At 46.3% G+C, this 13,678-nt stretch overlaps 1 protein-coding gene and 1 long non-coding RNA gene across 2 annotated transcripts in view; one reads left to right on the plus strand and one right to left on the minus strand.

Annotated features, from left to right (window-relative positions):
- Window positions 1-13,678, minus strand: part of LOC127628604 (E3 ubiquitin-protein ligase TRIM39-like) — a 131,716-nt gene that overhangs the window by 35,093 nt on the left and 82,945 nt on the right. The window lies entirely within an intron of this gene.
- LOC127628641 (uncharacterized) lies at window positions 3,979-4,866 on the plus strand. The gene is made up of 3 exons (XR_007968687.1): window positions 3,979-4,379; window positions 4,510-4,586; window positions 4,686-4,866. It is a non-coding gene; the product is annotated as an uncharacterized LOC127628641 (long non-coding RNA).

Raw genomic sequence — 13,678 nt, forward strand, 5'->3', positions numbered from 1 at the left:
TAATAGGCAATTCAATATTTTATTTTAGCATTAATAAAAAAAATAATCATAATTCAATGATCATTCATCTTTTCACAACTGTTCATTTGATATGTGTAACGGTGTTCAAATTACTGTTAAATGCATGCTAAGATTGGGACATCTCGATATTGGTTGATGCAAATTTGCAGGTATTTGCATAGGTTACATAGTGGGGTGGTGCTACGTGATCCACAGCAGAGCCTCATATCTCTCGCTGTTAGTAAATTGCTCTGACGATTGCTCTGTTATTAAAATGAATTATGTTCATCTGCAGACACAAGTTCGACGTTTAAGTCACACAAGAATGTATCTGATTAATCTATGATCATTCTGATCCTGTCAGTCGGGTCAAATATGTAATATTTGCAGAGATAAATCCAAGATGTCTGTAATTAACTTATTTGTGAACGGAAAGTGTTTTTATTTCATTTTAAAGATGACTGAGCAACATTGAACCACTGTATTTACCAGCCTTTGGTTGTTTGTCCCAGGTCCAATAAAGAGAGTGACCATCCACCTGCTCTCAGAGTGATTACTTACACACAGGCCCAGTCACAGATTACATTAATGATAGAGAAATTATTTCAATTTGTCATGTTTATATTTTATTTTTCATGAAAAGATAATATAAACATTTAATCTGTGTTATTAAAGATACAATTAATGAAAACGCTGTTGTACGCTACTATATATCTTATTATTAAAACAAATTGTAGAAAAGTAAACTACCAACAAAAACCAACCCAAGTGCACAAGCGCACATTTTCGCTGGGTTCTTCTTATCGGTGTCCTCCATCCGAGTCCGAAGGCAAACTTGATGCAAAAATGGACTCCATCTTGTTTCTGGTGAATTTGAGTTTCTTGTGAAGAAAATTGTATTTTACACAACTTTGAAGCGTTGTTGGCTCCTCGACACCACCAATCGGTAAGAAGTTATTAAGGCAAAATACATTTAGCTGTAAACTAAATAAATTAAGAATAGATCCATTGAACTCCTGGAAAATTTCTTACAGCATATTTAAAAACTTAGACTTCAGTTTTTAGTTTACAGTTGAATGTATTTTGTATTTAGATCATTTGTGTATCTTATGTTTATATAAATAACTTTTTTAATGTCCAGAAGAATGGATTACACATTACCATACACTATTGTGTATAAATATATATGTATGTTTATTAACTCAGCAAAAAAGAAACATCCCCTTTTCAGGACTCTGTATTTTAAAGTATTTTGTATAAATACAAATAACTTTTCAGATCTTTATTGTAAAGGGTTTAAACAATGTTTTCCATGCTTGTTCAATGAACCATAAACAATTAATGAACATGCACCTGTGGAACGGTCATTGAGACACTAACAGCTTACAAATGGTAAGGTCACAGTTATGGCAATTAAGGTCAGTTATATAAACTTAGGACACTAAAGAGAGCTTTCTACTGACTCTGAAAAACACCAAAAGAAAGATGCCCGGGGTCCCTGCTCATCTGCGTGAACGTGCCTTAGGCATACTGCATGGAGGCAAGAGGACTGAAGATGTGGCCATACATTGCAATGTCTGTACTGTGAGACGCCTAAGACAGCACTACAGGGAGACAGGAAGGACCGCTGATTGTCCTCGCAGTGGCAGACCACGAGTAACAACACCTGCACAGGATCGGTACATCCGAGTAGCACACCTGCGGGACAGGTACAGGATGGCAAAAACAACAGCCCGAGGTACACCAGGAATGCACAATCCCTCCATCAGTGATCAGACTGTCCGCAATAGGCTGAGAGAGGCTGGACTGAGGGCTTGTAGGTCTGTTGTAAGGTAGGTCCTTGACAGACATCACCGGCACCAACCCACCTTCACTGGACCAGACAGGACTGGCAAGAAGTGCTCTTCACTGATGAGTCGTGGTTTTGTCTCACCAGGAGTGATAGTCGGACTCGTGTTTATCGCCGAAGGAATGAGCGTTACACCGGGGCCTGTACTCTGGAGCGGGATCGAGTTGGAGGGTCCATCATGGTCTGGGGCGATGTGTCACAGCATCATCGGACTGAGCTTGTTGTCATTGCAGGCAATCTCAACACTGTGCATTACAGGGAAGACCTCCTCCCTCATGTGGTACCCTTCCTGCAGGCTCATCCTGACATGCCCCTTCTGCATGGCAACCAGCCATACTGCTCGTTCTGTGCGTGATTTCCTAAGACAGGAATGTCAGTGTTCTGCCATGGCCAGCGAAGGGCCCGAATCTCAATCCTATTGTGCACGTCTGGGTCCTGTTGGATCGGAGGGTGAGGGCTAGGGCCATTCCCCCCAGAAATGTCCGGGAACTTGCAAGTGCCTTGGAGCAAGAACTGGCAAATCTGGTGCAGTCCATGAGGAGGGTGGGTGGCTTCCTTGGCTCCTAAAAATGATTTAGAAGAGAATGATATGTCTTACAAAGATGCAGGACATTTTTATATAAAAAGGCTCTGACAGCATAAAGTAATTCAGTATGGTTTTAAAGGAATAGCTCATCCAATAATTATAATTTACTCTTCATTTACTCACCCTTAAGTGGTCTCAAACTTGTACGCAGGGCTGGACTGGCCATCGGGCATTTCGGGCATTTGCCCGGTGGGCCGACGTGCTTTGTGGGCCGGTAGGCTACATACTTACATTTTATTTTTATTTTTTGTCTGAACGGCCTATAAAACTCGCACATCGGGCATACCGATGGTGATTTTTCTTCTTTTGTGGGCCGATGTTTTTTGTTTTTTTTGCAACGGTATAAACTATTAAAGGTGGTGGATTGGCCAATTGGTCATGATCGACTCTGGGCTGGACCAATTACAGCCGAGGAGGTCAGATGCACCCTCCCCCTTCAACGGATCAGCAATCACATATCATTGCTGCTGAACAAAAATGGAGAACAAAAAACGTAAAGGAGGAGCCGAAAAAATTAGGGCAAAAAAGAAACTAGCCCTTCAGGCAGATGCTGCCAAATGTGCTAAAATATCACAGTTGTGGCTATAGTGGAGCTTCCACTTCAGTAAAATTAGCAAGTGATGGAGGCCAGCAGCAGGTTGAAGAGGGAAAGGGGAGGCAGGAGGAGGAGAGACCCGAGGCGGCCGCCGGTCCAAGTGGCAGAACTGAACTTGAGGTAAGTTGACACTTTTTTTAATGATGATAACGCGACGATGACTAGCTAAAAATGGCTGGCTGGCTCTAAGGTGACTAAAACATGACGAGACGTTTTCGAGTTTTCGTTGACGAGACGAGGGACGAGGCGGAACGAAAATGATTATAACTAAGCAAGGGCGGAGTGGCAATCGGGAGAGTCGGGGCCGTGACTCGAGGCCAGGTCTGATAATAGTTATACATTGCAAGTCTTAGCAACACCATCCGGCAGCCTGGTGTGCGCCCGCTGCCCTCTGGTCAAACTGTGCAGCCTCTCTCAACCCGTAAATAAATGCATCCATTGATGATCCGAAAGTTTTGTCTGACATCTTAAATGGTCTAGTGGTAGATATTTTGGTAACACTTTATAATAACTGCACGCTATTAATCATTAAGTAAACCTCAGCACATGTCTCCTGAAATTTGACAGCAGGGCTACAGTAAATAACCTTCAGTCAGAACTGAAAAGTTTTGCTGGACAGTGGGAAAGGCTTAAGACATCACATGTAGATGACTACAGGACCAGAACAGCAAAGGATAGATCTGAAGAATGGGACGAAGAAAGTGAAATTGTGACCAAAAGCTGTGATTCTTGCAAAAATTGCCCACTGTGCTGCTATCAAATTCTCAGGCGGTTCAACATGCTGTCTGATGCCTACTGTCTCCTTGGGCTGGCATACAAGTACCTGCTGACCCTCTCTCTCACTCAGGTTGCCTGTGAAAGAACATTCTCTACACTCAAATTCATTAAAAGCAGACTCGAAGCAGCCTGTCTGGAAACAGGCTTGAGATGTTTATGCTGATGGCCACTGAAAAGGACATTCTCATGTCATTGGACTCCGACATGGTCATTGACAGGGTAGCTGAGAAGAGTGACCTGCTGAGAAAGCTGCTTTTGTAACCTGGTGGGGTGAAATAAAATTATAAAAACATTCCTAATTATGTTTCAGTTAAGATTAAATTCAACTTTATTGTTATTGCCTAAAAGTACAGTCAAATGAATAGGTTTTGTATCTATCTTCACTTCAAACAAGTCACGTGCTCAGAAAATGCTTAGAATGTGTCCATTTTAATAGGTTTTAATGCATAAGACAGTAGATAGAATAAATATTAGATAATATAAATATGAGAGTTTTCTTACAGCCTTAATCTGTCATTGTTTCGTTTCAGACTGTCAGTCAATTTTGGAAGCCTGAAGTGGGTTCATTTTAAGTAAGTACTATATAGAATATGATTCAACCATTTCTCTAGAGTAAACATACCAGTAGTGTCATCGTCTGAAAAAATCCATTAAGTGCAAGTCTTTCTCACCCTTCGCTGTCTGTCCTTTCACTTCTTAAAGGTTTCCATATTCCATATGTTAAGATATGTTCAGTGTTGCTGCTGTGGAAGTGTTGTGGGTGACTTTTTATTGATGCAGTGAGTAAATAGTCTTTGGTGATACAATTCAATCATAATCTGTCCTTAATAGATTTTATTATTTATCTAATCGTTGTTCCTCTCTGTCCTGTTTTTCAGGGTCTAATCATACTTTAAGAGGTTCTCTAGACCATGCAACTTTTTAAGTTCCTACGTAAGTACTACTGTATATGATTCAGCTATTTTTGTGGAATAAAGATACAAGTAGTGTGATCATATGAGCAAGTCCAACAAATGCCATTCTTTCTCACCCTTCTCTGTCCTTTTTACTTGTGTCCTGTTTTTCAGGGTCCCATCATAATTTCTTAAGAAGTAAGTATATATGTATATGATGTCAGTATTTTCCAACATTTTCTAAATACTGTACCAGTACTGTGTAAAATGCCATCAAAAAGTCAATTAAGTGTTATTCTTTCTCACCTTTCTTTCTCTGTCTCCTTTCACTTTTTAAAGGCTGCCATGTTAAAAAAAAAAATTGTGCTGCCATGCTGTTTGTTGATGTGGTAAATAAATAGTTTATGAAAATACCACTAAATCTGTCATTTATTCATTTTAATATTCATTAATGATCATGTCTCACCTCTAGTCTTCTCTGTCTTAATTTCAGGTTTCCACCATGTGCTGTAGATAGACAGTTCAGGAGGAGGTTAACTTAACCAAGCAGTCTTTTGTGTTCCGCTAATTACTGTTTAGAATACCAGAATAGGGAAGATGGTGTAGGTTTAATTTTATTAGATTGATGCATATATACCAACAAGACAGTGTACATCGCTGTCAGAACAGCGTTTGTTTTCATTCAAAGGCTTTATGGCTTTGCCAATAATACCTGGTGGGCCGGTCTCTAGTCAAAATGCCCGGGCCGATTTTTTGTCCCAGTCCAGCCCTGATGAGAGGCGTCCGCGCGCTTACTGCATCAAAGCCCGCCAAAATGGGCGTGGCTAGAGTGCATATAAGCGTAGTTCGTAGGCTGGAACCCTGATTTTCATCTCTTCAGCGAAGCTCTTCGCATCTCTGAACTGGAAGCCGCGTCGCCGTTCGAGGGGCATCTAGCAAGCTTGGACAGCGCTCGAAGAAGCCGGCCGTCTCCGCCACCTTCAGCCATCCTGCGAGCTACGCCATCCGGCGACGTATCCTTTTTAGAGCAAGCTAGTTCTTAACGAACTTCACAAAAGAGTAACGAGCGTCTTTTTTAAGATGCCTCGCACCACTTGCGCTTCATGCCGCGCCCCTCTCAGCGCGGAGACCGCCACATCATCTGCGCTCTCTGCCTGGGACTGGGGCATGCAGAGCTTGCCCTCGCTGAAGGCGGATGCAACCTCTGCGAGGAGCTTCCGGTGTCGACCCTGCGGGCTCGACTCGAAGCGCTCAGAACCAAAGTTGCCGCATCGCCTTCCGTTCCGCCGCGCCGGAAAAAGGCCGCACTGCTGCCATCTCGGAGGACGAGGCGGAGGATAAGGGCTGTTCCATCATGGCTTCGGACAGCGAGGAGTGGTCAGGCTCCCACGCCTCCTCCTCGGCCCAGGAATCCAGCAGGACCCGTGCCGGAGTCGAAGGGGAACTAACACGCCTCCTCACACAGGCCGTCGACCGCCTCGGGCTCGAGTGGTCACCGCCCCCTGAGCAGGCTCCCAACAGACTCGACGGCTGCTTTCTTCAGAGCCATCCCCGCGCAACACCCGCGGCCCGGGTCGCTCCCTTCCTACCGGAACTCCACACTCAAGGGCTACTCCTCCATCCCCCCGGTCGAGGATTCGGTAGCAGCACACCTTTGCCCGCCCTCCGCGAGATGGCGGTCTAAGCCAGTGCTCCCGTCTAAGGCCTGCAGAGCGACTTCCGCCTATGTTGGCCACGCCTATTCCGCCGCCGGCCAAGCCGCATCTGCTCTGCACTCCATGGCCGTCTTACAGATCCTCCAAGCGGACCTTCTTCGGGAGTGGGATGAGAAAGGCAGGCACCCAGAGGCTGTTACAGATCTACGAAGCGCGACGGACCTCGCCCTTTGCGCCACCAAAGCTGCAGCCCAAGCTCTAGGGAAGTGCCTGGCCTCGCTGACTGTGACTGAGAGACATCTGTGGCTAACGCTAGCTGACATGGGAGAAGCAACGCATCGCTCTCTCCGACCGGTCTCTTCGGCTCCGCGGTGAGTGGCATTGTTGACCGCTTTTCAGAAGTCCAGAAAGCCACCCAAGCCATAAACCTCTTCCTGCCGCGTCGCGCTAGCTCCTCTGCAGGCCGCCCACGTGACCAGCCTCCTGCACGAGCCTCTTCACAGCGCCCAGCTCAACAAAGTCAGACTTCTCAGCGTCGACAGGGCGGCCGCCCTCGATCAAGGCTCAGACAGCCGCCGCAGACCGCCGCCCCGCGGGCCTCGGTCTAAGGTTGCGCTGAAACCTGAGCAACCGAAGTCCTCCTAGCCTTGTTGAAAAAGGACGGCTCAGTCCCGCCGCGGCCGGACCACCGTCAAAGCTTCGCCCCTGTCAGTCCCCTCTCTCAGGCTACTACAGTGGTGGATTCAGCAGCCAACAAGCCGGTGATACTGCCCGCTTGCTCTGCACTCAAACGCCGCTTTCACGGCGACCCAAAGAAATCTTGTAAAGAGCAAACATGCCTTATGTGTAGAAAATGTGCCCACAATCCAGTGTTCACCCCTACACACAAGCATTACACTTCCCGTGTTCCTATCAGAGCCCACTCACATAAAGCGGACACAGCCCGCTCGAGTGTTAGAGTCAATAAACACGCCTCACGAATCCGTGCGCTGCGCCCTTCTCTGGCCGCTCTGTCACACGACCAGCCTTATGTGTAGAAAATGTGCCCACAATCCAGTGTTCACCTCTACACACAAGCATTACACTTCCCGTGTCCCGATCAGAGCCCACTCACATAAAGCGGACACAACCCGCTCGAGTGTTACAGTCAATAAACGCAGCTCACGAATACGTGCGCTGCGCCCATTCTCTGCCCGCTCTGTCACACGGCCAGCAAACACTTCTCTGTATGTAAGTCCCGTGCCCGTGACTATGCTCGCGCATCACTTAACAGATGTGACTCTTTCCCCATTCACCTCAATCGGGAAGTCACTCACAGAACAGCCTGTCCCTGCTGTCTGCGAGCAGTCATGCATAAGCACAGTAAGCACGCTCACACATTCTGTTCAGCGCGCTGTGTGCGGCAATCAGGGCGATTTGGCCATTCACCCTCTAGTGTTACGCTTCAAAGCGTGGGAAGCTATCCCAGGGATATCCAAATGGGTGTTAAGCACAGTTCGATCGCCGCCCCGCTGCAGAGCGCGGCTCGAAACTACTGTGAACACGGAAGCAGCGTGCATGCTTCGTTCAGAAATAGCAAACCTTCTGTGCAAAAGGGCCATAGAGAAAGTGCCGCCTTCGCTGAGCGAGTCGGGGTTTTACAGCCGTTATTTTCTTGTTCCCAAGAAAGACGGCGGCCTCAGACCAATATTAGACCTCAAGGGTTTGAACAAGGTGCTTGCAAAAAGACCGTTCAAAATGCTTACAATCAGGAAACTCCTCGTGCATACGCGCCAGGGGGACTGGTTTATCTCTCTCGATCTGAAAGATGCCTACTTTCAGATTCAGATAAATCCCCGTCACAGGCCATTCTTGAGATTCGCCTTCGACGGCCAGGTTTATCAATACACCGTCCTTCCGTTCGGCCTGTCTTTAGCACCCCGTACTTTCACGAAGTGCATGGATGCGGCGCTCGCACCCCTGCGGAGTCAGGGCTTGCAAATTCTGAACTATTTGGACGACTGGCTGATTATGGCACAGTCACATACGGAGCTTCTGTCTCACAGAACAGTTCTCCTCAGCCATCTGAACAGTTTGGGTCTTGCAGTCAATTGGACCAAGAGCTCACTACAGCCCAGTCAGGCAATTTCCTTCCTTGGAATAGAACTAGACTCCGTGGCAATGACGGCTCGCTTATCTACACAGCGCGCGCGCCGTGTTCAGCGACTAGCCGCGTCCTTTCAGATGAACAGCCTCACGCCTCTGAAAAAATTTCAGAGAGTGCTAGGTTACATGGCCTCAGCCGCAGCAGTACTTCAGCTGGGTTTACTGTGCATGCGCCCGCTTCAGCATTGGCTAAACACACGCGCGTCTCGCCGGGCTTGGGCCACAGGCCGCCAGCCGATCAAGGTGACTCAGACCTGTATTTCAGCTCTGCAGCCCTGGACAGTGGCCGAATGGTATCAGCGGGGAGTGACGATGGGAGCTGTATCTCGCCGAAAACCCAACACGGGTTGGGGCGCGGTCTGCGAGGGCTCTCCGGTTTTTGGCCTATGGTCAGTTCAGGAAAAGCTCCTTCACATAAATTGTCTGGAAATGATAGCGGTCGAGTACGCGCTTGTGCGCTTTCTCCCGGTCATTCAGGGTCACCACGTCCTGGTCCGTTCGGACAACAGATCTGTGGTATCCTACCTAAACCGTCAGGGCGGTGTCAGATCCAGGAACCTCTTCCATCTGACGAAACGCATACTGAGTTGGTCCCAGTGCCACCTGCGCTCGCTGAGGGCGACGTACGTGCCAGGCCACCTGAACGGCGGCCCAGACAGACTGTCCAGAGACAATATTCCTCCAGGGGAATGGTCCCTGCACGCTCAAACAGTCCAGAAGTTATGGCACATATTCGGCAGAGCAGAGAACGAGACCTCTTGCGTCAGAAGAGAACTCTCACTGCCCAATATTTTTCTCGAAAAGCGAGGACACGCTGGCCCAGGACTGGCCCAACCGCCCGCTTTACGCCTTCCCTCCCGTCTCGCTATTGCCACAGGTAATGCAGAGGATCAGGGAAACGCGTCACTCGGTGCTCCTCATAGCCCCGCGTTGGGAGAATCAGACATGGTTCCCGGAGCTTACGCAGCTGTCACTGACAGCGCCATGGCCCATCCCAGTGAGAGCAGATCTCCTCTCTCAAGCTTGCGGCACGATCTGGCATCCCCACCCAGAGCGCTGGGCGCTGCACGCGTGGGTGATCAATGACTACCCGTCGCTCTGCCAGAAGGGGTAATAAACACCATCATACACGCTAGAGCCCCTTCCATGAGAAGACTCTATGCGTCAAAATGGTCTGTGTTTTCAAAATAGTGCACCGACAGAGACCTGGACCCACGGACATGTGGGGTGTCGTCGCTGCTCGTGTTTTTACAAGAGCTGCTGGATAAGGGCAGATCCCCATCCACGCTCAAAGTGTATGTGGCGGCCGTTGCGGCGTTCGCTGAACCCCTGCACGGCCAGTCACTGGGAAAAAACGAGCTGGTCATCCGCTTCCTCAAGGGAGCTAGAAGGATGAACCCCCCGCGCCACCCATCGGTTCCTATCTGGGATCTTTCTATAGTTCTCGAAACTATGAAAGCCCCCCCTTTCGAACCGCTTCAATCCGTGGATTTGAAATACCTTTCACTCAAAACCGTTTTTCTGACTGCCCTGTCATCAGTCAAACGTGTGGGAGACCTTCACGTGCTGTCTGTCAGCGCTGCGTGTCTTGAGTTTGGACCAAGTGACTCCAAGGTCATTTTAAAGCCTAGACACGGCTATGTTCCCAAGGTGATCGGTACTCCTTTCAGAGCACAGGTCATTTCCCTATCGGCGCTGCCAGCATCCGATAGCGAACGCGACGCCAATCTCCTTTGCCCAGTCAGAGCACTGAGATTGTATACTGCGCGCTCTGCCTCTTTCAGACGCTCTGAGCAGCTTTTCGTTTCGTTCGGAGGACGCACCAAAGGTCTCGCCGCCTCGAAACAGACACTGTCTAGATGGATAGTGGACGCTATTGCTGCCGCATACGCGTCAAAAGACCTGCCATGCCCGTTGGGCATTAGGGCTCACTCCACTAGTCCAGCGGGATTTCCATTCACGACATATGTGTGGCAGCGGGCTGGGCTTCCCCCTCCACCTTTGTCAGATTTTACAATCTGGAAGTGCCCGCCCTGCAGGCAAAACTACTAGCGGTTTAATACGCTACAGCTCCCCTGGTGAGCTGCACTGATGGGACTCATTCCACACAGACCGGCACCGCGGCTCTGTCGTTCCCTTCCCACTATGTGCTTATGTATTACACACACACTGGCCCGCACTCTTGCCGGCCAAATATTATTTCCCCACTCACAAGGGCTCCCCCGGGTCCCCCTACCCCCGGGGCTCATGCAGTGGATGCTTGGTGCGCACGGCGTTGACAATGGGTTCCCGTAGCGTAAGCTAGCTTACGCAATACGAGAGAACCTCTCGTAAGAGAACGAATCAGTTACCTAACGTAACCTCGGTTCTCTCTAGATGAGGGAACGAGTATTGCGTAGCCGGCCGTGCTCGCGCCACGAGCGACTTTCGCTTCATTCAATGAAAACCAGGGTTCCAGCCTACGAACTACGCTTATATGCACTCTAGCCACGCCCATTTTGGCGGGCTTTGATGCAGTAAGCGCGCGGACGCCTCTCATTGGACGCGAGTTCGCCCAAGTTCGTCTATAGGCTGCAGCAGTTGCCGCAGAGCAACCAATGAGCTCGCTAGCTAGCCCGCTCAAGGTCTGCAGTTGCTGCACTGCGTTGACAAATGATACAAAATTAAGGATAATTTTTTGGCTTCAATATCTCAGAAAAGATGAATCTTTCCCGTAGCGTAAGCTAGCTTACGCAATACTCATTCCCTCATCTAGAGAGAACCGAGGTTACGTTAGGTAACCGATTCGTTTTTCTCCAGATATTATAGTATATTTTTCAATATTCTAGTATGTTTTTATATCAAAGTACTTCTATGAGTTTCCTGGCCTTTGTGTGACCCAGGAGAGAGAGGTTACTAAAAGTGTTGATGCTGCAGAGGCCACAAAGAGCACCAGCTGTAACAAAATAATGAGGCTAAGGACCTTGAAGATAGACTAAAGCCAAGTTTCTACCAGTAAAAAGATATCAAAAGGCTCTGTGAGATAATGGTGGCAAATAGTATCCATTAATAACGAAGGGGCGCAGAAATGAGGTAATGCCAGATAACAAACTGTATAGAAGAGGAGATTTTGGACTAAGAGAGTCAGAACGGACAGCTGACCGGACTCGTGTTTGTTGGTGTTCAATAAACTACAACTTTGGCATCTGGAACTCAAGACTCCGAGAGTTTTCTTACAACTTAGAGAGATTCATCGCGATTTTCCACGACAATATCAGATTTTATACAAGTTAAAAAACAAGAAGTTAATATTAAGTGATGTACATTTTAGACACCATATTGCCTGTTTTTGTGTCTTCTTATAATTTAATTTGATTACATTTATGAAATTTACACAAAAGATCATGCATGCATATAATTATGTTTAAAAATAAATTTATGAAGGTAAAAATGCCCAAAAAAGTAATAATAATAGTAGTAAGGCTTTCCTCGGTGTACACGTATCCTTGCAAGTACAATTTTGCCAGTATTATTGGTGTCCCCTTCAAAAATTGCTCTTGAGAATTGTTATGTTTATTGTCCCCCCCAACATTTTTATGAAATTTTCGCCCCTGATTATACTATCCGTTTCTATTTGCAATGAAGATACTTTTGCAACATGTAGTGTAACTTTTTACAAGTCTTATAAAATCCCTGTGTTTCAGATAATTATAACTTTTAATATTAATATTTTGACCCAAAAATGTAAATTCTGTCATCACATACTCAACCTCATGTCCTTCCAAATGTGACTTTCTTTTGCAGAACCCAGGGGTGATTCTAGGGTCAGAGCTTTAGGGGTGCTGAGCACCCAATGAGCCCCACTGCCACCACCCACCCTCTTTTCACACAAAAATATGTCTATTGAAAAACAACTTTATCATTTTAACATTGGTTCAACTAACTCCAAAATCCAGATTTTCTTTCTTTTTTTTTTTTTTTTGACCTTTTCAGAGCACCAGCTTAATTGTGAGAGTTCACACAGACAGCCCCCTGTAACAAACACAAAACCTTCTTCACTCAGCTGGTTTTCCTGTCCGTTAACTCCATGTGCCTCCTTTTGTATCAACAGTCATCAGATTGGTTAGATTAGATTCAACTTTATTGTCATTGAACAAAGTAACAGGTACTTGGACAACAAAATGTAATTCATCTTCTGTAAATTATTTTTAAAAAAAAAATGGTTCTTGAAAGGCTCTTTTTTGTGTGCCAAACTGAGTATGAGGGTATTGGGACAGCTTTACCTGTTTAGGACCAGTGTCCTTATCCCCTAAGTCTGAACAGCTCTCTTCTGTCTCTGCTGCTTTGGCTTGGTGGTCTCTATGTTGCACTCCCTCTGTCTCTTCATTTCTTTCACTAGTCAATTCCCTCTTATCCCTTATGGACTCTCCCTGTTGTTTTCCTCCTCCTTTATTATGAAAAAATGTGGTGTAAAATAATGTTACAAAAAGTAAATGTAATATAGGCTACTTAATGCCAATAAGTTAGTATAGGAGTATGAGTAGTTACTGTTTTGCTTGCCACTATTCACTATATGTCAATTTATTGTTGTTGTTTCCTCACCTGGTTCTTCCTGCATGCTCTCCCTTTCCCTTTCTCCTTCTCCATCTCTCTCTCTTTCCCTTGGCACTGACAATCATACACAAATATATTGTAGGCAGGATTTGAGGTCAGTTTGTCATGTCACAAAAATGTTATGGAGACCATTTACAGATTCCAAGGATATGATCAAAAGGCACACAGAGGCGTGCCATTTTAAATGTCTTTATTATTATTATTATTGGGCTTAGAACTTTATTAATTCACAAATTCATTTCACAAGAGAAGCTGTATTCTCCATTGTGGGTTTGAAATAAATAAAATAAATAAAAGCAGGGGACCATTGCCTAGATAAGTAATTTGATACAACAACAGATAGCTGGTTTGCATTATCTGTTACTTTAGCTTAACACTTTTCAGAAGAACAAAAAAAACAAAAAACAAGACAGAGGTCATTATGGACTGTCCCTAGTCTCTCACCTGAATCTGTCTTTTTTCTTTCAAAGAACTTTTGTATGTCCATTGCTCACTGGCAGGCCACACACACACACACACACACACACACACACACACAGAGAGAGAGAGAGTAATGCTAGGAGTTAAGCCTGGTTCATGTTAAAT

The sequence above is a fragment of the Xyrauchen texanus genome, chromosome 35 (assembly GCF_025860055.1).
Source record: "Xyrauchen texanus isolate HMW12.3.18 chromosome 35, RBS_HiC_50CHRs, whole genome shotgun sequence".
Taxonomy (NCBI): domain Eukaryota; kingdom Metazoa; phylum Chordata; class Actinopteri; order Cypriniformes; family Catostomidae; genus Xyrauchen; species Xyrauchen texanus.